At 45.7% G+C, this 22885-nt stretch overlaps 1 protein-coding gene across 32 annotated transcripts in view; it reads right to left on the reverse strand.

Annotated features, from left to right (window-relative positions):
* Positions 1 to 22885, reverse strand: part of LOC144369281 (uncharacterized) — a 51061-nt gene that overhangs the window by 27806 nt on the left and 370 nt on the right. For 5 of the 32 annotated variants that reach the window (XM_078028632.1, XM_078028633.1, XM_078028631.1 and 2 more), the window contains exons 2-13: positions 19308 to 19388; positions 15091 to 15228; positions 14353 to 14478; positions 10477 to 12322; positions 8594 to 8684; positions 8168 to 8280; positions 6275 to 8068; positions 5971 to 6028; positions 5628 to 5692; positions 3770 to 3906; positions 1642 to 2790; positions 108 to 443 (exon numbers count right to left, since the gene is read on the reverse strand). The gene's annotated coding sequence lies outside the window, so the exon portion shown is untranslated. Of the gene's footprint in view, positions 1 to 107; positions 444 to 1641; positions 2791 to 3769; positions 4403 to 4627; positions 4964 to 5627; positions 5693 to 5970; positions 6029 to 6274; positions 8069 to 8167; positions 8281 to 8593; positions 8685 to 10476; positions 12323 to 14352; positions 14479 to 15090; positions 15229 to 19307; positions 19389 to 22885 lie in introns of all 32 variants that reach the window. The other 27 variants (XM_078028640.1, XM_078028641.1, XM_078028638.1 and 24 more) reach the window with 22 other exon arrangements.

The following is a 22885-nucleotide window of genomic DNA, read 5'->3' on the forward strand; positions in this document are numbered from 1 at the left end:
ACTTCAAAAGCATTACACACAATGAAATATAATTTAAAACTTAGGAAATTTTTTTATTTCTGGAATTTTCCACTTAACAGTTTGGGACTGCAGTTGACCACAAGTACCTGAAACCTTGGCGAGCTGAACCGTGGGTACGAGGGGACCACCGTAGATTAAGAGTGAAGTGTTGAAGAGGGAAACACGGGGCCAACTCTAGTGAAGGAAAGCAGTAGTCACTGTATGAAGCTCAGACTATATTAACTACGTGCAAGGAAAACTGCCAATCATATAGAGGGACACCACCTGAATGATGATGGGACAGTTCTCCAAGATGTACCATACTCAGGGAGCACGCACTGCATGGCAGAACATTAAAATACTTGAGAACTGCGAGGAGAGGTGGGTGACGCCATGACCAAAGCTGGAGACGGGACCAGCCTGCTGCCAGAAGTGGACAGACCCTGAAGGGGAACACCAGGAGGACAAAGTTAAGCTCAACAGAACACAGCACAGTGCGCTGACAGGATGTGCACAGGTGTTCAGAGGGCTTGCACTTAGTGCGGTCGAGGAACGGCTGCTTTGAACTTCCCAGGCTTCTCTTTGGAGCCGCCTGTTCCTTGTTCCCCTTCTCCTCTTTTCCTGCCTTCTCTTGGATTGAGGGTTTTTTGAGTTTGTTCTGTGGTGTGGGGGATGGAACCCATAGCTTCCCACATGGATGCAAGCAATCCACCACTGAGCTGGGTCCCAAGCCTTTCTTTTCCCCCCCCAAGAAAACCATTTCTTTAAAAGCTTTAAAAACAAATAATGCTATTTTGCAAATATGACTTTGCTTAACGAGGGCCACCAACTTACAGCACTGTGATGTCAGAAACACAGAGTGTGCAGGGAAACTAACTAATGCTGCTACAGTTGGGAGATTGGCTGCTGTTGCTGACTAAAGTGTGGGTGATACACATTGGGACTTGTGACCCATCAGATCAGCGTAGTTAATGGTCACCCAACTCCCTGCACAGGCTTGGGTCTGATCACATATTCTGCCTGGATAGACATTTCAGCCTCTTTTGTATATAAAAGACACACACACACTCTCTCTCTCTCTCTCTCTCTCACACACACACACACACACACACACACACACACACACACACACTCACACATACATGTATGTCCTGTCATACAAACATGTAAAATTGTCTGCAAGGGCACACATTAAATAAACAAGTATTAAGCGCCTCAGGCAATCCTATTCACTATAAATACATACACATTTTTTTGCATTTTGTTTTTTTTGTAACAAATTTCTACATTATCTAGCAACTTGCAAAAGAAAAGTTTCTTTTTTTCTGATACAAAATGTCTCTAAAGACTCGTTATGTTTGGACTTTAATCAAAGGATATGAATAATCAACAAATCAAGAGCATTGTATGTTTGCCCAGCCCTTTCTGAGACAGGGTCCTGCTAAGTTGCTGAGGCTGCACTTGAACCTGGAAAACTCCTACACAGCCTCCTGAGCAGCTAGGATTACAGGTGTGTGCCACTGCACCAGCACAATGAGTTATTTCTAAGATTGCACCTCATTCTCTTTGCTGGCTTAATAGCTACAGCTCTGTGTCACGCTAGTGACTCCTTTACAATAGGGTTTAAGTGCACATCTTTACCTTAACCAGTCCACCTTCAAATGACCCCTTGAGAGAACCAGGTGACAGCATATTTCCAGGACTCCTGCCTGGTCTCTGTGTTGTTATCATACATTGCACATCTACATGTGTAAAAAAAATGTTGGCATTAATTGTGCTTTAACTACTCTATTGTCTTAAAGGCAATAAACTGGGGGACTGTGACAAGGGCCTACCTGGGTAGGCAGAGGATTGGAGGAGGATGGGGGCAGAGAAAGTATTCAAAGAAACAGGAAATGATGATCTGCCCACGGAGGAGGAACATGGTGGGTCACACCCCTTACAGGGGCCTGTGTCCACAATACTAAAGCATCTTTACAACTCAATGATAAAAACACAAATAACTCAATTTTTCAAATGGGCAAAAAGAGGTGAAGAGACATTTCTCCAGACACCACACAAGAGGTGTCAAGCGTGTGACAAGAGGTTCCTGCTGCTGGCACTTGATGTGCAAGTTGGAACAATGAGGCACTTCCTGCCACCAGGGCAGCCTGGGCCCTGCTGGAGGTGGGTGCAGCTGTGAGGGACAGGGCAGGAGGTCACCTCCCAGGGATGGGTCAGCCCGAGCGGGCGTCGGGCACAGCCACCACAGCCCTTCATGTCCCTGTGCACATTACCCCTGGGTGGGTCTTTTCCTGTCTCCCTGCTCCATTTCCTTTTGCTGGTTTCATGGAGTATTTAAAGTAGTCTTGAACTGAGGTCAGTACATAATGTCCCTGTCACACTGCCTGGCACAGATCACGTGATCAATAAATCAAAACTAGAATTATTTATTTGTAAATAAAGAAGGTTGAAATTACCTCAAAAAAGAAAAAAGAGGTGACACAGCAAGATGTGACGGGGGAGTCCCAGGCGCCTAGGGCAGCAGGCACGGTGTTGCAGTGGGGGAGCCAGGTGGCAGGAAGGTCAGGTGGAGGCCCTCTTGAGACCTGACCAAATAGAGCGCTTCATTCCCTGTGCAGCCTTCACCTCTTCCCAGTCCAGCCTGATGTCGGGAACCTCCTCTTCTGGCTCAGGATCCTTCCTCAAGGCCCCCCGGGGGGAGGCGACCAGGATGGGCAGGGGGCCACATTCCTCCCGGAATTCCACCACATGGAGACCTTTCTTGTCGGCCAGCTGTTGGTGGGTTTCCTGGGCAAGACCAAAGTGAGAACAGCAGTTAGGTCTCCGAGGGTCCCTGTGGCTATAGGAGTGAGAGGCACCACCACAGGGGTGGGGTGGGGGTGGGAGTGCAGAACCCACCAGAGAGCTTGGGGGAAAGAGCAGTGCCAGCTGATTCTGGGTGGTTAAACCACAGTGGCTGTTACAGGGGGATGCCTCAGCCCACCTTCCCACCCCAAACTGGGGTACGCCAGGCCTCGCCTTCCAAACTCCCTAAGCACGTGCCTGCTGGGCCAAGCACCAAGCCTGAACCTGGTGGAGCCCTGAGATCTAACAACCAAATCACAGGAGGTCCAGGGGGGAAACGACATCAAGTACCCCACGGGTGCTCAACCCTGGAAACACTATGGGACAAAACACCTGACTTCTTCAACATAACAGCAGCAAGGGGGGAAGAGAGAGGGACAGACCAAGAGAGACTTAAAAGACACAGGAGAAACTTTAGAAGTGCTGACATCTTCTCAACTGGATTGAATCAAATCAACGGGATTGAATCAAAAACTGTGTAAAAAAAAATGTTTTTAAATCGGACGAATGGATAGATTTGAATGAACAGATTCGATACTTGATAATACTGAGTCATGATATTTAGGAATGGTAAGGGTACCATGACATTTTTTTTTCCCCAGTGCTGGGGATCAAACCTGGGCCTTAAGTGTTCCTAGCAAGCGCTCTACCATAGAAGTAAACGGATCCTTTAGATCCACTTCTCAGGTTTCTGATTCTGATCCTTTAGAAATACACTGAAATATTTACGAATGAAATAAAATGGGACCTGAGATTTGGTTCAAAACGACTCGGTGAGGTGATGTTGAGAAACAAGATTAGCTCTGGTTGGGCAGCAGAGCCCTGGGGTCACTGCAGCAGGTGGCCGTGGGAGCCCCTAGGAGACCCTCAGCACCTTGGTCTGCAGCACAGCCAGACCTGCTCAAACCCCAGGGAAGGTTACCTGGCGGGAGAGCCCATGGAAGAGGCCCCGGGTGAGGTTGAGCATGTTGACGGACCCAGAGACCTTGGCATACATGTCCTTGATGCCAATGAGCCGGCAGATGGTAATGATGGCCCTGTGGCAGCGCAGGCCGTATCCTAGGAGACAGGAAATGGACTGAGCACCTGCCAGCATGCTGTCTTTCGTGTGGCTCTGGGTTTAGGGAATGACATTTTGGCTTCACCACCCCCAGCTGGTGTGACTTCTAGGACGACATTTATTCAATGGTATGTACAAAAATTAAACAGAATATCTACCTTAAACGTAGTGGGGGGGAAACCAGGATGTTACTTACATTAAAACTTTAGTGCCTGAAAACTCTTGGCCCTCTGCCCAGGCCAGCTCCCGTGTCCATGCCTGGTTACCATCAAGGGAGACGCCTGTCCTCATCCTCCTAGACCACTCAGCTGCCCTGGCAGTGACACCACTTCCCTCTCCTGGGAACACCTTCTGGCCTAAGTGGCAGCGTCTCCTGAATTGGTGGCTCCTGGAGTGCTTTCTCACCTCCCTGATGGCCTTCAGTGCTGGGGTGGTCTCCTCCCCTCTAGCCACGTGCCCTGCTCTTGGCCACCGGCAATCCCTCCTCCAGAAGAGCTTCAAAAACACAAGCCAGGGCTGGGGCTATAGAGCAGAGCGCTTGCCCAGCATGTGTGAGGCACTGGGTTTGATCCTCAACAAATCAAGGCTCCGGGGCACAACCTCTCACTGGCCATTGCTCTCTGAATTAAACAAAGACATCTGCAGGATCTTCCCCCCACAATATCATTATCTCACACACACACACACACACACACACACACCGTGCCTGACCCCACTTACTGCACTGTCCTCACATGGCCTGTGCAGGAGGGCACACTGTACCTGGGGCACGCACCAGCCTGGAACGTTCTCCCAGACCTGCCCCTCTGCTCCTCTTCCTTCAGGATCTCACTCACACTGCCCCTGCTCAGAGGCCACCTCTGGCCACCGTGATGAAGGTGGCCCTCCTCCTCCTCTTGACAGCACTGAGGAAGGCACAAGGCAGTAGCTCAGTTGCTTAGGGCCTCACTAAGTTGCTGAGGCTGGCCTGGAACTTGCAATCCTCCTATCTCAGCCTTCTGAGTGTCACTGGGATTACAGGTGTGCACCACTGCGCCCAGCTCCTGACCTGAACTCCTGAGATTTAAAAAACTACAGTCAAATGAAACAGGTTCTTACTACAGAACTGCAAGCAAAATGCAAATCCAAATGTTTAAGAATTCTGCACCAAGAGTGCACTGGGTGTGACTGTCCCCATAACCAACACTCCCTGTGGCCTGTCCACAAGACAAGAAAGGCCATTTCTGCTCACCCAGTGCCTCAATGAATAGAGATCATAGAAGTTCAACAGTACTCAATGGTGAGGGGCTGGGGGAGCTCCGTGACAGCGCGTGCTTCACAGGTGTGGGGCTCTGCTTTAATCCCCAGCACCAAATAACAAGCCTAACACCACGACACTTGTAGAGGAACAGCACGTGACTGGCAGGAAGGAACACCGTCCAGCTGGGTAAAGGCTCCAGGAGGAACCACGTGCCCACTCATCCAACCCGTGCCCACTCATCCAACCGGACCACCTCCACCTGCTCCGCCCGCCTCAGCCACTCCGGGAACAGGCCTGGGCCTGTGCAGCCCGACCTTGGCTTCTTCCCCAGGAGCCTAGCCTTCCTCAGCCTAATTCAGGCCTTCCATCTGTCACTCTCAGGATGAGTTCAAGGAAAGGAGAACAACCCCAGGGGGGAGGGTGGGACTGTGGTGCTTTCTCTGCTTTATGTTCAACAGAGAGTCAGAGCTTTCCAGTTACCTCTGGGCTGTTTCTTCATCTTGATGTGTGTGTCCTCTTATATCTCAACGAGATGTCATGGAATACTGGGGGGTAAAGCAGACACAGGAGGGTCAGGCATGTGGCTTTAATGTCTGCAAAAGTCACAGAGCACTGGGTGCTGCCCTAAGCAGCCAGCCCACAGGACACACAGACGCTGACCCCACTCATTCTCCTGCCAGCCCCCGAGGCCAGGCTGTTTCCTCATTTTGCACATTTGTAAGAATGCAGTCAGAGCAACACAAAGACACCCATTGAGCATGTCACAGACACACCAGGACACAGTGGCATTCTGCAAATCTTACAAGAAAAGACCCACACTCACTTGTATGGTCTTCATACCGCTCTATGTAATGCAAATAGTGGATGGCTTTGTTCTTTGCCTGAAGAAAGGAAGGAACAAATTCTCCTAAATCTCTCGCTGGGTTTCAAAACTATTTTATAAAGTATTTTATTATAAAAAATTCCACCTATGCACCTTAAAACATAAGGACTTAGCCACAATATCATTATCACACATACACTGACGATTCCTTCGTGATACGTGACTGTGTGCCTACAGTGCCCCCATGTGAACGCAGAGCTTTTCATCTTCTACTAAATGTTAACAAAGAAAAACATGCACGTACTTTCCTGAAAGCATCCACCCGCTCAGTGGCCTTCCCAATGGCAAAACCTTCAAAAGAAAAAGCAAAACTTATGAAAAGGAAAGCTACTCTGACCCAGCCTGTGCCTCTCCCCAGCTCCCAGTTTGGGCTCTACAGCATTTCACGCCCTTCTTTCAACTGCCCACAGAACACCTGCTCTGCACAACCAGCCATGAAGAAAGCCAGAGATGTGCTCATCTGTTCTGAGGCATTCGACAGACTTGACATTGAGATACATAACATGACCTTTTATAAATCTCTAATAAAATGAAATATACTCAATTTTTAAAATTAAGTATGCTCTATATTTATAAAAGGCAAATGTTTTGGGGCACTTGTGCAAAGAGATTAAAATGACAAGAAGGGATAGGGGAAAAATACATTGTTATAGAGTGAAACTATGATTTCAGTAGAATTTCAATTTTAATTAACCAGAAAAATAAACCTAATAGTTTCCAATTTGTAAATGCTTTACCCTAAGAAATGAGGTCTATCACAAGTTGCAGAAATGCTTCCATTATTTGCTGCCACCATTTATTATTTAATTTGAAAAAAGTACTTTGTTTTAAAATTATACACAGGAAAATAAAATAGGCAAGACATCTGAGGCCTGGGATGAAAAGGGCTTGAATTCCAGTTCCTAGTTTAAACAGAACAAAGTAAACCATGGAAGTCCTAGAGGGAAATATGAGTGGACTTACTTATAATCTTCAAAAGGAGACTTTCTAAGCAAAACACAAACCAGAAGTGACCTAGGACTGATAAATTTGCTATGTTAAGGTTTAAAACTTCTGTGGATTTTAAAGCTTCGATGTGGAAAAAAATTCAAAACTAAGTCAAAAGATGATAAGACAAAAAAGGCTCATGTCCTTAACTTACAAGAAGCTAATCCCAATCAATAAAGAGAAGAAAACCACCCAATTAAAAAAATAGGCAAAGCACCTGGACTGACAGATGTCCAAAGGGAAAGCGCAACGGCCAATGAACACGCAAAATGGCGTCGGCACTCTCCTAACTTAGAAAGTACAGGTGTAAACTGGGAGAGACGTTTCAGGGATCATACTGACAATCAGTAAAGTCTGATACTACTCAGGGCAAGGATGGGTGCTACAGAGGGACATAAACTGATGCAACCTTTGAGGAGGAGATCTGGCAATACTTGACATTTACACCCAGTGCGGCAGCAATTTCAAGACATTTCTCCTATTTCTATATTTCCAAAAGTTCAACAAGCTCCATGTACAAAAAGGTCAATGTTATTGTTGTTGTTTGTAATAAATGATACAAATTTGGAAACAATAGGGATTGGGTCAAAAATCATGTCTATGCACACACTGGAACACTAGGAAACCAATACCAGAAATCTGCTTATGCTAACAGAAGACCTCTGAGGTCAAAACCAAGCAAGAAGAGTAAGGTGCAAATTCATGGCTATAATAAGATCTCTGCTAAGCTTTTGATAAAAAGGTAAAGGGAGGTAACATGGACACAAAATTTCAGAAAAGATATTTTTGAAAAGAGACAACAGTAACTGCTAACCATGGTCTCTTACAGCAACGCACTATCAGGTATTTTGCTTTTGCTTTGAAATTTTCAAAAGGAAGCAACAAACAGTTTTTCAGTTCTATGTGAACACATTTCAAAAACAAGATGTTCAGTAGGGAAACTTTAAAAGTCTAAAGAAGAAAATTTAAATGACTGACAAACCTGCTAACCCAAGTGAACACTTATCAGTCAGTGTACAGTCTTCTAGTTTTTTTCCTTGCATATAAATGACTTTAAAAAAAAAATCATGATTACATGACAAATTTTTAACCAAAATTACTTATTGTGTAAGTAATATTTCACAATTCTTTAATGGCTATAGAATATTACTTTGGAGGCCTGTGGTTGTGGCTCAGAGGGAGAGCACTCGCCTGGCATGCGTGAGGCACTGGGTTTGATCCTTAGCACCACATAAAAAATAAAGATCTTGTGTCCACCTATAACTAAAAATAAATATTAAAAAAAAGAATATTATATTGGACAGCTATCCTGTAACCAGGCCCGATTGAACTTGTTCTAAGTTTTCACTATTATGCACCATACAATAGTGTCTTAAGCCCTTTAAAATACCCAGTCCTCAGATGTAGGCCTTAAGAGCTTTTCTTTCTTTCTCTGAGAAGCTTCGTGGTTTACCACCAGGTTTGTGAGGCCAGACCTCTAGGTGGCTCTATTAGTAGAAAAAGTGAGACTGGCAGCAAGGCCCTGGCTTCCAGCCGGGCAGCCAGGCCTCTTTGTGTCCAGCGTCACCCCACTCACCTGCAGCTCCCTGCCCATTCCCCACAGCCACCAGGACACGGACTGATCTCTTCCTTCCCTCTTTGGCTGTCATATTGAAAACATTTCTGACCTAAAAGACAAAATGCTTCATCAATAGGACAGCTGAAGAAAACTCTGAGGTAGAGGACGAGGACCTGCTGGCTCAGCCACACAAGGCTTGGTGCAGGACCCAGCACCTCCTCCAGTCTGTAGGCACAAAAGCAAACTTCCCAAACAAACCCTCCCTCTGAAGCATTTCGGGAACACAATAGAAATAAGACTTTCTCTTCCTATTTCATTGGGTTATGAGGAGAGTTAACTAAGATAATCTTTAAAGGAATTTACAACTACACAACTCAATATACCCCATCTTAATAAATGTACACAGGAAAGAAAACACTATGGATTAAACTTTGAAATACTTTAACACTGATTATAAGACAAATTCCAGTATCAAAGGTACTAAAATATCTTAGAAATGATGAAATGCAACGTAAGGAAAAAACTTCGCAGGACTGGACTGCTATGTTAAGGATCAGGTTTAAACAAGAATACAGAATTTGGAAACACCTATTCATTATAAACTTCAGGAAAATCTCCCATTTTTTCAGCCTATTTTAAAGGCCAGGAATTATGAAACTATTAACTAAACTGCTTAAATGACAGTTGTCCCCTTTCCTTCCTAGGAAGAAGTTTAAGGAAAAGGGAGGCTGAGGCCACACTTTTGAATGATCTTATAGGAAACAACCTACATATGAAAGACTCTTTCAGTGGGATTAACTTTCAAAAGCTATGAACTGGGGTGTGTGTAGGGGCACACGCCTGTAATCCATGTGACTCAGGAGACTGAAGCAGGAAGAAGGCAAAGTCAAGGCCAGCCTGGGCAACTTAGCGAGACCCTTCTCAAAATAAAAAGTTAAAAGGGCTGGGGATGTGGTTTGGTGGCAGAGTGTTTGCCTAGCAATGCACAAAGCCCTGGGTTCAATCTCTAGAATTGGGGTGGGGGGAATAACACACAATGGGATACCAACATAAAATACTTGTAAACATATTTTAAAAATTCCATAATATAACTGATATTGAAGAAATAATATACATATTCAGAGAGGCTTTGTCACAAATTTGATATATAAATTATTCCACAATTTGGGGAGGTACTGGGAATTGAACTCAGGGCACTTGACCACTGAGCCACATCCCCATCCCTTTTTCGTATTTTATTTAGAGACAGGGTCTCACTGAGTTGCTTAGGGCCTTGCTTTTGCTGAGGCTGTGGAACTCACCATCCTCCCTCCTTAGCCTCCCAAACTACTGGGATTTCAGCTGTGCACCACCGCGCCCGGCTCTGTTCCACATTATGAAACACTGATTAAATGCACAGTGCCAGCTCCAAGGAACACTGGCCATCAGAGAACCACCCTGGAAGGGTGGTTCAAGCACACCTGATACAGGATCTGTGAGCAGCCCAGAGACCACTGCCCTAGTCAAACTGCACACTGGCCATAACCTGAGGCTTTCTGCCCCTGCCCCTGCTCCTCCCAACCTGTTCTCTGATTGTGTCCTAGATACAACTGGTGTACAGCTCCACAAGAGGCCACCACATAGCACACTCTAGCTCCAGGAAGAAGGAACTTAACATAATCTCCAAATTCTGCTCCTGAATTTGCCCCTCACAAACCTCAATTTCATAGTCCCCACAAACCAAGGCAGCAGTTGGGACCACCAACATGAAGGAACTGAACTTCAAATTGTGTTAATTCCTCCCTGAACTTGAGTCTGTGTCCGAGAGATCACTGTCACCACAGCTCTGCTCAGCTCCTCCTGCACACCCGACCCCGGCAACCTCTCCAGAGGACCCTGGGAGTTGAGCTCGGCAGGCCTACCTCGAGTATCCTGGTATCAAAGTCCTCATAGGTCTCTACAAGGAGAGAAGAAAAAGCACACAGATAAGAGCATCCACGCTGCTCACGTGTGACAGCCTTTCCCAGGTGCCCTCAGACTTCTAATGGGAAGAACCTGAGCTCTCTGGTGCCGCTCTCCAGGCTGCGCCCCAGTTCCCATCATCCACGGGGACTGCCTGGCCTGACTTCACGAGCTCAGCCATGACTCTCTGACCACAGCCTCCCCCTCTCCAGCTCCCTGCTGCCGGCTCCCGAGGCACAGGTTCCTGGAGCGCCGACACCTCCAGAGCCTTCCTCGCTGCTTTCCCATCTGGTCTTCTGGGCTCTTCACAGCCTCTCTCACCAAAGTCCCTCAAAGACACCAAAGTCCCTCACTCCTCATAGATCTCGCCAACGTCCTCAATCCCTACACTTTTGTCTCTACCGCCCTCTCCAGGCCAGAACCCACGCAGCTGTCTGGTCACAAGTGGCCTGCTGCTGCTGCCGGGAGAGATCAGAGCCTGGCCTACGCTCACCACTCTCAACTGCGGGTCTGACCCGCTCGGGAACTCCCGGCTCCTCAGCTTTCAGTTCTCTTAATTCAGCCTCTGCTCACCACCACAGCTGTTTCCAACACTCCCCAATTCTCTTGCTTTTACTTATTACAGAAAATCTCAATTACAAAATAAAATAGGAGAGCAGAATAAAAGCTTCTGTACCCAGCAGTCGGCTTTGAAAGCGGTCAGCTCCAGAGTCAATCTTCTTTCCTGGACACTGCCAGGGTCCCACCCACTGGGTGATAGTGAAGCCAGTGCCAAGTGCCACCTTCTCATCAAGAAATATTCTGGTGGCCATGTTCACCAATGCCACTATCTGGCTTGATGACTCCTCACCAAAGCTACCAGATACCAGGTGACCTCCCCGCCTTTCCACCCCCATTGCACAGGCTCACCCAAACCTGCACCCTGCCCCTGCTGGCTAACAGCAGCCTGTCTGTCTAAACTCTGGATCTGGTTACTGGGGACTTGGCTCGTGGGCAGGTCCTCTCCCTCCCAGACCTCCACCCTCCTGCACGCTCGCCCCATCCTTCCAGCCCAACCGTTCCTCTACTTTGAGCCAAACTCCTGTTTGCTTCCTCCTCTCCCACTCACTGGCAAGAGCAAGATTTTCAGGTGAATCTGCCTCTGTGGGGAGGGGGAGGCTTTGTTTTCTAATTCAGCCTAAGTGTCGTCAGTTTTTGTTTCATGTTTGCTTTTACGAAGGCTTAGTGATAGCTCTCTGGGGTCTCTCAACTCTGCTGTTAAACAGCACTCCAAGCCTGAGGCCACGTGTTTGGGAAACGCTGTGCCCTACAGATCTATAATGCACACCACCATGTCTAAGGCACCTGCTAAGGCACTGGGACCCAGGGCTTTCCATCCTGTTGGAGGAACACTTCCTGGTTACAGGCCTCTAGTGTCCCACAAATGCAACCGGGATAACAATGTGGAAAGTTAGTCAAAGAGGTCAAATTCTTTTTTCAGAAAGGGTAATCTAAACAGACAAGTAAACAATAAAATTATTTTCAGAAACACTGTAGGACGATACGTCCTCTACCAAAGGCAAGCAAACCAGGCCTCCACTACCTCCATTGGGACCAGGGTCCGGGGGACCGACACTGAGGCCACCCCATGTGTTCCCGCTCCAGCCTCGCTCCCGCTTCACTTTCATCCTCCGCTTCCAGTCCCACTCTTCCCTCTGCTGGAGCATATCAGCCGCCACCTGCTCCTGGTCCTCCGGGCAATGGTCTGCACGGCTCCATTTCTCATGAGAGGGGCATTCAGACCCGGCCACAAGAAGCCGGAGCGTCCTGAAGGGTAAAGATTATAGGTAAGTGACAACTTCTAAAAGGTGCTCACTCTTCATGTTGCTAAGATGCCAGGGAACGCGTGCACAGACACCAGCACAGTATTGTGGAGTTGGAGCTGATGCGATCACTTGGCAGGTGACCTGGCACTGTCACAGTTTTATGCACATCTACCCTACAGGCATGTGACCGCATTTTCACTTTTACCAAGAGAAACACTCGTGAGGCCTGTGAGCGCTAAGATGTCTGCTGAAACACGACCTGTAACGCAGGTCGGCAACAGAGTCGGCAACAGAGGAATGGCTGAACGCACAGCCAGCAGGTGCCATATCCTGCACAAAATCAAAAGCCGTTGCTCTCGGTCTGGGGATGTGGCTCTCAAGCAGTAGTGCGCTTGCCTGGCATGGGCGCGGCGCGGGGTTTAATCCTCAGCACCACATACAAATAAAGATGTTGTGTCCACCAAAAACTAAAAAATAAAATATTAATTTCTCTCTCTCTCTCTCTCTCTCTCTTAAAAAAAAAAAAAAAACAAAAAAACGTTGCTCTCCAGGTTCTGATGTGGAATGATTTCTAAGACATGTTATTATTTTTACTTTTGGTTCTGGAAATTGAACCCAGTGGCATTCTACCACTGAGCCAAATCCCCAACCCTTTTTATTTGAGACAGGGTCTCACTAAATTCTTGAGGCGGGCCTTGAAACTTGTCATCCTCCTGCCTCAGCTTCCCCAGTCGCTGGGGTTAAGGGGTTTGCCACCATGTCCAGCCCTGAGACCTCTTATTGGGTTAAAAAAAAAAAAAAAAAAGCAGATTATACAATTGCATGTACCATATAGTATAATTATCTTTTTCTTTTCTTTTCTTTTTAAAGACGATATCTATTTCTTTTAGGGAATTGATACAAAAGCGCGCACCAGCACACACAAAAACAACTGAAGGAAATACCAATATGAGACCAGTGGCCCCTCAGGGGAGACAATGGGAATGTGGACGGCAGGAAGGACATCAGGGGCTTTTAGTTTTCTCTACACTCTGCGTTTTTACTGAGAAGGTATGCATACGATTTTTATAATTTGAAAAAATAAATTATAGCCAGACACAGTGGTGCATGTGAGCAGTCCCAGCTAGGTGGGAGGCTGAGACAGGAGGGAGGTTTTAACCTGCAAGTTCAAGACCAGCCTGGCAAGACCAGATGGCAAGACCTGTCTCAAAAATAATAATAATAATTATTATTATTATTAACATTATTAAAAATAAATAACAAATGCTTAAAAACTAAAACAAGATACAAGTAGTAAAAGCACCCAAGCAGATGTGCAATCTTAGAAGTGCAGCACAAGGTGCTTCCTTTATTTCTGAAAGGTTGTTAGTATCAAAAGCGATGAGTCTGCACAACAGTAAAAATAAGCCAATTCAAGTTCACCTATCCTATTTTTGCTTTCAAAAGCACAAGTATAAACAATCACATCAGCACGTGAAGGACCAAGGCCAAGTGCGGCCCACCAGCTGATTTGTAAATAAAGTTTTACCGGAACACAGCTGGGCCTGTCCAACCATGCGCTGTCCAGGGCAGTTTCTGTGTGACAGCGGCCCAGTTGAGTAGCGGCAACAGGCCCTGTGACTACAGATCTGCTCTTGGTCACTGTCTTCTCTGGGCAGGGGAAGCCTGCCAGCTCTCTGCGAGCTCCACCTGCCTGCACTGGGCTGTGTGCAGCACAGGACCTATCACAGCTGTGCCCCATGGAGTACGTGACACTCTGGGGCAGCTGGTAAGCCCCCTGGTTGGACTCTAAACCATGGATTCTTATGCACTTAATGAGAATGTTTCCAGTTTGCCAAATATCCATAAAATCGGGGGAAAACACTTTAAAAGCACATAGACTCTTTTTAGAACAAAGTTTGCCGTTGGGCCCCCCCAGGCCTCCCTCAGACCCAGCTTGCTTGCTATTTCTCCCCTTCCCAAGATCATCAGTTTCCCACCCCAAGTTCAAGACCAAATCTGAAAACTGTCAAAACAACCAAACACGTTTACCTTCACCAATGACCTGACCCCTGTTCAGATCCTTCCTTCTCTTTTTTTTGCTTCTTTTGCCTCTTCCTTTTCTTGCCCCAGCACCAGTCTCTGCTAAAGCACCTTTCCAGAGCTCATCTGCTGTCACTGTAAGGAAACGGGGTTTTTAAAAACTCTGTAGTTGTAAAGCAAAGATCTACACTCTCCTAAGAATAAGAAAGGCCACAAAGCCCAGCTTCATCCATGTCACTGAGGTAATGAAAATAAAATAAAATCATACAGTGAACATAAAACATGATTACATTTGGAAAACACAAGAGGAGACAATTCCACTTTGTTTCCACAAAACATGGCTAACATTAAATCCCAGGAAGTCCCTGACCAGTAAGTAGACTTGCTTCCCTGATGTCTGCCAATCACAACTCAGGTCTCAGTAGTGACGTCTCTTGAACTTCTCCAAATGATATGTCCTAGCAAAGGCCCAGCTAAAAACAGTAAGGGCCTTCTTGGTGTGACTCTAAATCAGCAGGGTATCTGGGGCACAATTCAATACTTCTGGGCCTTGGGTGCCCCAAATGAGGGGCTCAGATAAACTAGTGCTCTCCAAATACAGCTGTAGCAATTGAGATAATTCTAGTTGCATTTTTAGTTGAATAATCACTAAAATGTTAATTCGTGTATGACAGAAGAAAAATTAAGATAGGAAAGCACCCCTACTTTCCTGTTGCAGGAAGTGGAAGTGTGTGCCAGTCTACCTACATTTAGTGAAGAAGCTGTAGGGTCTGTACTGCTGGCCTGACCGGCTGGTGGGAGGAGAGATACAGCACTGTGTCTGTAGCGCATGACTCAAGCTGGTGAAGTGTCAGCTGTCTCTGGTTCCCTGCAGTGACAAAGGGCCTACAGAGAGATGAAACAAAACCAAGTTAGATGCTCCCTGGCTGTGGAGCTGCCAGCACCAAATAACTGTGACTTGATGAAAATAAGTCACTAAAAATTCTAATCTTTTAAGAATCATATTTTGAGGACAATTGTTATTTAAAAAATAAAACCAAACTTTTAGGAATGAAAGCCACCTAAATGCCCATCCTAGAGAGGTCATGGTTCATTTCCACAGTGGATGTCCCAGTCTCAAGAAAGCTCTGTACAGCCAGGGTTTCTGCCCTGCATTATCCAGCCCAAGCTCCTGGGCTGCTCTGGGCAAATGGCGCCCTCTGCTGTATGCAGCTGGGCAGTGGACAGATGAGGAAAGACCTTCAAGTGAAACTGTTCAGAAGAACAAGATTCAATGTGTAGAGGGTACCCTGCCCTTTATGTTCAAAACACAGGGAAGCAGGGAAGGCATGCTGTAGACAACTCCAGAAGATCACGCAAGAGACTGAGGAGCGGCTGCCTCTGTGGAAGAAAACAGGGGCATTTAAGGCTGGATGTGAAAGACCCGCATTTTTGTATTTTGAGGGATTTTTTTTTTTTTTTAACCACATGCATCTATTACTTGAGAAAAGGTTTTAGAACAGCCATGTCTGAGAGGAAGCCATCTGACCAGTCCCAGGGATGGCGGTTTCACGTGAGGAAGAAGGCAGAGGTGACAGGAACAGGTGGTGATGAAGGAGTGGGACAGTGCTGGCAAGATCAGTGCATGCACAGATTCTTGAGCTCTGTGCTTCACTAGAGAAGTGACAGGATTCAAACAGCCCTGGAGGGAAAGTGGCCTTTAGGGTATTGGCTTGATAAACACAAAACAAAAACCTGACAACAGCTGTTTTCAAGTCTGAGCGAAGCCATGCAGAGGACAGTAACTGCAGATTCATCAGCAGCATCAACCATGACTCACAGGACCAGAGAAAGAAAGCGGGTAAGGACAGGGAGAGTGACATCTAAGGGTGGTAGGAAGCCATCGAAATAGTTCCACTGAATACAGAGACCCAAACACAAAGGGATAATCTTTGATTACTGGACAGCACTTAATACGACCATTTTGTTTCAAATGTAGGCCTATGAGATAGATTTGCCAATGCCACAAGGAACTGGATGACTGGATGAGATTTCAACACTAATTTCGATTCCAGATGATTTGCTCACCTGTGGGGAGGGCGATCGCACCTAGCACACAGATGTCCTCTAGACCTGTAGCCCACCTGATGAACTACCAAATAAAATGTAGCCAGAAAACATTGGGTCTTCATTTTTTTTGAAGTTGTTGATGGATCTTTATTTATTTATATGTGGTGCTGAGGATCAAACCTAGTGCCTCACATGCTAGGCAAGCACTCTGCTACTGAGCTACAACCCCAGCCCTGGGTCTTCATTGTTTAACAAACCAGAACTTTATCATTACAAATCTCATTCTGCTATACACAGCCTTTCTTGTAAACACCTTCATCTTCAACACATATCTAATATTAAAACATTTCATCTTGCTCTGTTCCGCATTATAATCTTTAATGTAGTTCAAGAAGTGTAAAAATTATTAACAGATTTTTTTGGAAAGACTGAAATATCACTCATAGCTAATAATGTACCCAGCCTAAAAGAAACCAAATGTCAAAAATAAAAAGAAATCAACTTTAGAATTTAGAAATAGCCACTTGTTTTTTGTTTGTTTGTTTTAATGGGAGGCAGAGAAGAACTGGGGATTGAACCCAGGGCTTTGTACACATTAGAAATAGTCACTTTTTCTGGGTGCATGGCACATGGCTGTAATCCCAGTGACTCAGGAGACTGAGGCAAAGGATTGCAAGTTCGAAGCCAGCCTTAGCAACTTAGCAAGAACCTGTTTCAAAATAAAACATAGGTCTGGGGATATAGCTCAGTTGGTAGAGTGCTTGCCTTGCATGCACAAGGCCCTGGATTCAATCCCCAGCACCATCAAAACAAATAAACAAAGAAAAAATATATCAAAAGGGCTGGTTATGTGGCTTAGTGATAGGGTGCCCCTCAGTTCAATCCTCAGTACCACCAAAACAACAGTCAATTTTCATGCACACTTGTATAAATGGTTTTGCTTACATTGTGTCACGATTTTTTTTAATATTTTATTTACATTTTAGTTTTTGGCAGACACAACATCTTTGTTTGTATGTGGTGCTGAGGATTGAACCTGGGCCGCACCCATGCCAGGGGAGTGCGCTACTGCTTGAGCCACATCCCCAGCCCCGTGTTATGATTTTTTAAAGAAGAAAGTTCAGTAGTTCAGGCTGAGTCACGTTCTGAAGCTCACTTACAGATCACAATCCACCTCACTTATCAACTCTGTTCTGATCCTTTGAGTTCTTATTAAGTTTAGGTCATGAGACCCCAGACTCAGGAAGCAACAACCCTGCAGCCTAAAGTGGGATAGGCCACAAGCCCTCAGGTGGGGACGGAGAGGCCCCCAGGGTTCTACCTCAGCACACATCACGTTCTACACCAAGAACTCCTTCCTTCTCACTTGGGTCTCTTCTAGGAAAACTGGTTGGTGAGAGATTTTAGAAAATTTATTACTATGTTTCTGACTGATTTGTTGTAGCATTTAGAAAAATAGAGTGATAAGGAAAGCAATCAACTTCTTAAAAGTCAGGCAATTATGAATTTCAGGAAAAAATATAACAGTAGAATACTACCTAGCTCCGCTCTGAATGTGCACAGAATTTAATAACAAAAACAATGCCCAGAGATTCAGTCCAAACTCGGCTTCTACCTATACTGGAAGAAAGTAAGGGTAAGGATAGACTGTTACATCTCCAATTAGCATAACAATGTTGTTTAAAGAAGACTGAATGTATTTAGAAATATAACCAGAGGAAGGTGAAAGAATTAGTGTCCCTAGATGATGGGAAGGAGCAGAAAAGGACTAGGAATGAAAGCTCTGAGCCTTTTACGACCTTTTGGAAACTCAATTTTTTTTTTTTTTTTTTACTTCCGGTGTGGAGCTGGGGATTCAATTGGGGGCCTTGGGCACCCTAGGCAAGGCTCAACCTCTGAGCCCCACCCCCAGCCTGAAAGTTAATATTTTAAGGAATAGCACAGCAACCTGCAGTGAGGACAGCTATCCCTATCAGGCCCTACACCGGCTCAGGTCAGGGCAGTGCCTGGCACATGTTAAGGGGTAAATAAACTGTTTATAAATCAGTGAGTGAATCAACCAAGCAACAAATCAAACTGGTTGATTCACAGTGGGTGTGACAGGTCGTAGGAAATCTGCCATTAGGAAGAAAGCCCTGTCAGCTGGACTTCTCCCAGGATCTCCAAGGCATCTCACAGGTGGGTCTCCAAGAGGAAAAGGCAGGAGACCCACAGGGAAGCCCAGCACTCAGGAGTCCCAGAAGCTCAAGGTGAAAGGGCCAGGCTTCCTTGCACAGCAAGGTTGGCCTGGACTTCCCAGAAGGCAGCTGAAGAGAGGCCCTGCACTATGTCAAGGAAGTCTGTGTCCACAGGAGGGGGCATCACAGCAGCCAGAAAGCTCTGGGACCAGCCCTGCTTCACTGGCTGTGTGATTTCTTTCATTCTTTTTTGGGGGAAGGTACTGGGCATTGAATTCAGGGGCATTTAACCACTGAGCCCCATCCCTAGTCCTTTTTATTTTTATTTTAAGACAGAGCTGGCCTTGAACTTGCAACCTCCTGCCTCAGCCTCCGAAGTCACTGGGATTACAAGTGTGCACTACTGTGCCTGGCCTGGCTGCATGATCTTGAAGAAGTCACGTGGCTTCTCAGAGATTCACCTTATCATCTCTAAAATGCGAATAAGCTCATGAAAGCCAGTGTGAGGGCTGAACAAGGTGATATGTTTCAAGCCTAGTGCACAATACCTACTCAAAAATGGCAACCATTATTTTTTAAAGCCTTGAACTACAACAACTGCACTCATAAAAAATTTGAAAAATACTCAAGACGGTACAATACCATCATCAAGGACATGCCTTGTCCATTCACATTTTCAAATCTACAGAAACTCTTATTAAATCTTATGAGAACAGATACTTCCCAAATGAATCTCACCATTGCTGAGAGTGGTCTTCAGCGCCCAAACAGAAGCTGTTGGAAAGGTGTTCAGGGAAAGCTGCCAGCACCAGAAATGACCTGTCAATTAAAAATAAGTAAATAAATATTTTTTGGTTCCAGTGCTGGGGTTGAACCCAGGGCCTGGAGCCTGCAGGCACGTGCTTCACCACTGAGCCACATCCCCTCTTCGTTTTTTGAGAAAGGGTCTCCCTAAGTTGCCCAGACTGGTTTCCAACTTGCAATTCTCCTGTCTCAGGCTCCCAAGTTGCTGGGATTACAGATGAAGGCCTCTGCACTCAGCAAAAAGTGGAGCTGTTTTATGGTGTGGGCAATAGAACCCAGAGCCTCACATATGCTGGGCAAGTGCTTTACCACTTAGCTATGTCCACAGGCCTCCAACAAGAATAAATAAATAAATAAAATTTAAAGATACATTCCTACATAAAGAGGGACATTTAAAATAATAAGGTGAGCCACCTACTGTGGCACAAACCCGCAACCACAGATACCAAGGAGGCTAAGGCAGGGGAAGTGCAAATTCAGGTCTGGAGATATAAAGGGTTGAGGATGTGGCTCTGTAAAGCACAATAGGGTGCAATGCCCAGTACCCCAAAAATAAATAAAACAGTAACATTCACAGAATAATACCATCCACAGAATTAAAGAACTAAGAGAAGTGGACGAGTGATTTCCAGGCTTAGTGACCACTGGCCAGGTAGCTGCCATCATGCTGCACCTTCTCTTCACCCTCCCATCAACCAGGCTTCATGCTTGGCAGTCACCTTAAAAATCCCTCTGCCGTGGGCCACACCTCTGCTGTGGTCCTGCTGCCACTTCTTTATTCAAGCCTTAGCATCACTCAGACACAGGTTAAAGGTTTCTTAATGGGTCTCCCACCTCACCCCTTGTATTTACCACCTTCCTATAGTAAGAGGCTTCATCAATTAACAGCCCTGACATGTCCTTCCCTGGCTTCCTGATGCCAAGTTACAAATTCTGGGCACAGCCTGCAGGACTGCCACATGGCCCCAGGCTTCCACACCAGCCTCCTGTTGCCCCTGCCCCACCCTCCCCATAGCCATCCAAACACACAGTTAGTCTTGAATTCGCTCTCATACACTTTTGTATATGAGATCCTGGATCCACCAGATCCTGGAGGCTCAGCAGCTCTTGTGAAACCTCCACCCTCTGGAGCCCCCACAGCACCAGGCAGACTATACCTCCCTGTGCAACCCTTCATACAGTGTGGTTCTCCAGGACAGACTTAGACAGCATTTGTGGGCAACTGGTTTTTGGCAGAGGGACCATGACCATTCAATAGGGGAAAAGGAATGTGTTCAATAAATGGTGTTGGAATAACAGGGTGTCAACCCATAGAAGAATGAAGTTGGAGCCCTACCTCACACCTTATGTACAACTTAATTCAAAATCGACTAAAGACCTGAAGGTAAGAGCTAAAACTATAAAACTCCTAGAAGAAAAACAGAGGTAAATTATCTTGACCTCGGGTCTAGCAATGTTTCTGAAACATAACTCCAAAAGTACAAGTGATAAAAAGAAAAAAAAAAAGAAAAAACCCATAAGCCAGACTTCACCAAAATTTAAAACCTGTGTTTCGGGGATGAGGATAAAGCTCAGCTCAGCGGTAGAAGAACCAGCATGCCTGGGTTCAGTCTCTAGCACTGTAAAAACAAATAAACAAAAACCTTGTATGCCTCAAAAAAACACTATCAAGCCAGGCTTGGTGGTGCACACCTATATTCCCAGCAGCTCTAGGGGCTGAGGCAGGAGGATTGTTGAGTTCAAAGCCAGCCTAAGCAACTCAGTGAGACCCTGTCTCTAAAAATATACATAAAAAAGGGTTGGGGATGTGTCTCAGTGATTAGGCACCCCTGGGTTCAATCCCCAGTACACACACACACACACACAAAAAAAACCCACAAACTATCAAGAAAGTTAAAAAACAACATATCGAATAAAATTCTGCAAATCATACATCTGATTAGACACCTATAGACTCCTTACAATTAAATAATAAAATGAAAACTCAATTTTAAAAGAGCCAAAACACTTGAACAGACATTTCTCAAAAAAACATGTAAAAATGGCTAATAAGCACATGAAAATACATTCATTATCCATCAGGGAAATGCAAATCAAAATTTCAAATTAATACCATTTCATACTCACTAGGATGGCTATAATCAAAAGAACAGATAATAAGAAATGTTGCTAAAGAAAAATCAAAACCCTCACTGTACCCTCAGGTACTTCGAAAACATTCTGGCCATCCCTCAAGTGTGGAATTACCATTTTATCCAGCAACTCCATTCCCAGGCACATACTCAAGAGAAAAGAAAATAGACACACAATGTAAAAACATGGCATGCTGATGTTTACAGCAACATTAGGCATAATAGCCAAAAGATGGAAAACAACCCAAGTGTCCCTCAACTGATGAGCAGATAAAGTGTGGTGATGGACACATTACAATTCAGCCCTAAGAAATTCAGGATGATACATGTTACAATGTGGATGAATCTTGATGACCTTGCACTAAATAAGCCAGCCATGTATGTGGTTCTACTTATATGAAATGTCTAGAACAGGAGAGCTAAGAAGAGTGGAAAATAGATCAGTGGTGGCTACAGCTAAAAAGCTTCCTTCTTGGAGTGATAAAAATGTTCTAATTAGGTTATAATGATAAATGCACAGGTTTGTGCAAATATTGTGCACTTCAAATAGATGAACTGTATGGTATGTGAATTATAGTTCAATAAAGCTGAAAAAAAATAGTTATACACAAGAAGACAAAAAAGGGGGAGGCGGGGAAACACACTTTGGTGTCAGGAATTTTGGGTGCAAAAACCTATGTCCCTTGCTCAATCTGTGTGGCTCCCTCCACCACCTGTATAAAGAGTGTAATAACAGAATCTACTCCATAAAGGGACTGGGAAGGCAGTGAGGAAAAACGCATGAACAGAGGAAGACAGTGGCTGGCACACAGTTTAGACTCATGAAGGAAGACAGCCTTGAAATACTAGGAAATGGGGGAAGAAAAATAAAAGGGAAGAGACAATCATAAAGACAAAAGAAAAGAATATTAAGGTCAGATTTTCTGCCAAGATTGCTGGTGAAATTTTTTGCTGCAAAATGAGTTACCAAAAAAAAAAAAAAAAGAACTTTGAGGGTTTTAGGGGGCTCTGACTTCCAGAATTAGAAATGCTGAACTGTGGACTTAACAACAAAATAGGGTAGAGAAGGCACGCAGCGGCCCTGGAGCCAACCTTAGGCAACACAGCAGCAGGGCGCCTTCCTAGGGTGCACAAAACCCACCAGGGCCCCGGGGGACAGGAAAGGCGACACTGCGGGCTGACGTCCGAGTCATCCGTCTCTGCACGGAGGCCACCGGCCAGCTGGAATTAAGCTGACGGAGGCCAGTGCTCTCCGACTCCACCTGGACAACCAGCATCACCTTCAGAGCCCCGCGGGCGCCTCTCAGCCCCGAACCCGGTGGGCATCACCATGTGACCCCGGGGGTCGCGCCTGCCCGCCGGGAAAGCAAGGCTCGTCAG

This window comes from Ictidomys tridecemlineatus, chromosome 12 (genome assembly GCF_052094955.1).
Source record: "Ictidomys tridecemlineatus isolate mIctTri1 chromosome 12, mIctTri1.hap1, whole genome shotgun sequence".
In the NCBI taxonomy this organism is placed as follows: domain Eukaryota; kingdom Metazoa; phylum Chordata; class Mammalia; order Rodentia; family Sciuridae; genus Ictidomys; species Ictidomys tridecemlineatus.